This window comes from Lepisma saccharinum, chromosome 17 (assembly GCF_977018435.1).
Source record: "Lepisma saccharinum chromosome 17, izLepSacc3.1, whole genome shotgun sequence".
Lineage (NCBI taxonomy): Eukaryota > Metazoa > Arthropoda > Insecta > Zygentoma > Lepismatidae > Lepisma > Lepisma saccharinum.
The window spans coordinates 27,269,903-27,274,194 of NC_139245.1; positions in this window are offsets into that span (position 1 = coordinate 27,269,903).

The following is a 4,292-nucleotide window of genomic DNA, read 5'->3' on the forward strand; positions in this document are numbered from 1 at the left end:
TTGCCACCTTTACCATCTCGTAGTTCTTTATTCCTGACGTGCTTCCCACTTTGTAGATGCTGCACAACCCGAGTGCGTTGGCGTTTGTCATCAACAGCAATAGAAATATCACACACATCACACCTCAGAACAGATCCATCAATCTGAATGCCGTCACTGCTAAACTGTTTAACAATATCCTGCAGTTTCCCAACATTTTCTTTATGTTTTGGCATGGTGAACAAGCAAATCCGATGCATCGATCACAGACTGCAGTTACCTTGCTCGCTGGGACTGGAGAAGGAAACTAAAACAAAACAGGTTTCCTACAACAATTCGTAAACAATACAGCATAGGACAAAAAGAGTACAACTTCTAGCAATTGTAACGTGTCATTGTTGGCACTGTTTAAAGTCCGCGCGCTTACTACATTAACATCCAAGAACTGAAGAAAGCCGATTCATTGTTGTGCTGTAAACAAGAATCGCGTGCCAAGAAGCCGTGCCTCGAATGTGGGTGGGGTTAAAGAGCGTGCGAATTGTATTTAAAAAAATGATAAAGATGCAAAAAGGGCGAAAAGGTTCTGAGATTGTGAAAAAGGTGGAAAAGGTTGTGAGATTGTGAAAAAGGTGCAACCGAAACACCATGAGTAGAGTTCAATACGTGCTTATATTGGGGATAAGTCACTTTTTTACCCATTTTCACACAAAAAATTTTTAGGTGCAGCACCTAAAATTCCTAGCTCTGGTAATTATACTTGTATGATACCATTGGGGAAAGTTTAATTCTTTTGCACATATAATAACATGTTTTATTGTCATGTGTTTTACCATATCATGGTAATCCTTTTTCAGGGATCTTATTTAAGTGTACAAAATAATGTGGTCTAATGTATTATTGTTACATAAATGATTGTGGTGATTTATAATTAGAAACAATTTGGAAAATAATATAAAATATTTCAGTATAATATTTAATCATAAATAATGTTGGAATCTTTTCTCCTCAACTTTAAGTAATTGCCTTCCTTAATATGGAAGTTTAATATTTACTTCTGTCAATATAATTAAAGAATTGATGATGAAAGTCTCACACCTTTCAAATGATTAAAGTAAATTAACTGAAATATTATGTTGTAAAATGTTTGATTCTAAGCTTCCTAGATAGTGTAATAGTTAACGTTGTTGCTTTATAATCAGTTCCCACGGTCAAAACATTAGTACCCCCACCCACCAATTTGGCTCCCCAAACATGCACTATATTTGAAAATTTGTTAAATTACCGAACTATAGCTTAAGTGATGCCCTAAAATTGTGAAGGGTCTTTTCTCTCAATCTCCAAAGATATGGCTTAGACAGAGATTTGAAAGTGTCATCAGAATTTGTTGCTAAATGTGATTGATTTGGTGTTGTAAGTCCACTTTATGCACAGTATGGGTAATCGGGACTGGACCTACAGTTTAAAGTGGGATCCGAACCACTATGTGCTTCCGCTGGGTATGGAACCCGGGACCCCTTGATTACAAGGCAACGACGCTACCACTGCACCATGAGGGAAGCTCTGGTGCTAAATGTGAAATCAACTTTACACCCAATCCACAAATGACTTTGGCAATTTCACTCAAATGTAAAACCAAATGATTCACTGGATGTACCTAGTTGTGATATGAATTTCAGCTTAAAATCTGAATTTGCTGCAGTTATCATGGCCACAATATTTGTGACTTACCCCACTCTTCCTAAACAGGAGACGAAGTGTCAACCTCACATCCATGTGTTGCACCTAGGAGGTTCTGGCACCTGGACAATCCTCTGTGGAGCTTATGTTGTGTTATTCCTATGTGTTTGAGGCTGTCCATTCATACTCGCCTTTGAAAAATGGAACCAAATAAACTAAATCAATCTTCCTAAACCACACACACTTTATTACATAGTTTTATTAAAAACTTAAAGCTCAAGTGATGCCCTAACAATGTTGAGACTCATGTTTCTTTATCTTTGAAAATGTAGTCTATTCATACATGAGCATAATTGAAAGCTCTCGCAAGACATGTTAAATTGGTCTATGATCTGCCATCTTCAAAAGTGGTGACAGATTGTTTTTCAAAACAATGCAAAACCGGTCCTCCAAAGTTATCTCACCTGTACATTTATGGCAGTTACAAATAAAATGTTTTGTGATTTGCCACAGGTCTCCTCCTAAACTACAAAATGTATTTTAAAAAGTTTTATTGTATTATTATGGACTGAAGATTCTCTACCGACATATAGTCTAGACAGTTTTGAAAAAAAAAATATGTACAGCATGCTGTGTGTGTGCAACATGGGAAAAATCAGTTTTTTTCCCCACCATCCTTAAACATGTCTGATTTCGCTCACATACAATACAGTTTCGGACTATCAAGTTTTCTAGCGACAGAAATTATTTAATCTAAATGATTCTAAATTTGCAGTTAGTAGTTACCATGGTCAATAAATAGATGACTTGTTCCTCTTTGCCCATCCACCTCAACCCACACCTAAACCAAGCACCATATTCCAATAATTTTATTATCCAAGTATAATACACTTAATGCTCCAATAAGTTTCGTTCACAAAGCTCAAAAATATAGTTTACACACAAGGTTTGAAAATTTCAAAAATCATGAAAGTATACGTATACACTGTATTTACTTGAGTACACAGAGCCTTTCTTTTAACAAAAATTTATGGCAAATTATGAGAGTAGACAACTTACGTGGGTAAAGAACTCATATCCTGCATAGGCAAGTAATCCATTCTTCATTGAAGCTTCAATGGGAATGGAATGGAGGGAGGAGCATCATATTGGAAGGAGAACAGAACATATAAAACTTTGTATACTATATTTTGATAAGTAAAAAAAATATAACTTTAAATGTGTTCAGATTAATTACGCCACAGTAGATAATTAACTTTATTCCACTTTCAGAGCATTGAAACTATACATAGAAATGAAATTCGGACTTTGAATAATTGTACCCAATTCCTTCCTGTATGCTTTTTTATACGCTCTGTTCATCAATATTTTAGAAATATGGTTATTTTCTCTACCAAAATTCCACTTATAGCACGATTTGAGAAAAAAAAACATGATGAAACCCACTGCACCTTATACTATGTTAATTATTTGGAGTATTATAAGCTCTGTTGAGCTTTTTATTACAAGTTTTCTCAAACTGATGACATTCGTTGAACCTCATAAGTGTTTAGAGCATTAGCTTACAACATTTTCTGAAAAAAACCTATGTGGGAAAAACTGTACTGGGACACAGGGCCAACCCTGACACAGATAGAACATCATTAATTCTGATGAGTTGGAAAATTAGAAGTGCAGGGTGGTTCAAAACTCTCTAGACATTTTAATCAAAAAGCATTTTATTGACAAAATTGACCATACTGCTGAAAAGTACTCTAGAATAGAAGACAAACTCAGTACATTTTAATGTGCCTAAGTCTAGGTATAACACCCACTTCTCTTGCGTAGACCAGAACACATGCTACAACATAGCTGGTGTGATCTCACTCGTTACTGCAGTTCTTTGCCATGTTAGTTTCTCTATGGTGTTCATCTTTACTTGGTACACCCTACACTTGAAACTCCTGATAAAAATAGTCTAGGGGAGTCAGGTCTGGGAGCGAGATGCTCAAAGTCTTGGTAAGCCATGGCTGATCCACCCACTAGAAAAAGTGTCAGCGAGGTAATTCCGAATGATTCTAGCAAAATGGGGTGGTTCACCATCTTGCTGAAAAACAAGTGTATTTTATCCTAGCCTGAACACCATTCATTAGCGATATATGGAAAATGTCAAGAAACATTTGAATCACCCTGTATATACAGCTGATATTATAGCTGAAATCAAGGCAAGGATAATGAACTGAGCAGGACACCTTAGAATGATGACAGAGGAATAAAGAAGGTATTTTCTGTAATGCCTGAATGCAGATGAACAAGAGGGTGACCCAGAATGAGATGGATAGATGATGTGGAGAGAGACATCAGAAGATTGGGATAAGATGATGATGATGATGAAAAAGGGTCCAAAATAGAAAGGAATGGACCAGCTTTGTTGAGAAGGCTAGGCTATACTACAAGGGCCATAACGCCAAAGGGAGAAGAAAAGTTGTTGATTGTTTTACTGGCTGTTATGCTTCCTGCTCCTGCCCCCACCCCTCTCTCTAATGCACACACACCCTGCATACATATACTTAATGTGCAGTTGGTTTAATTGAAAGAACAAATGTATCAGGTAAACAATAAAAAAATCGATTTGTTTCAAGTAAAAATGGGAAACA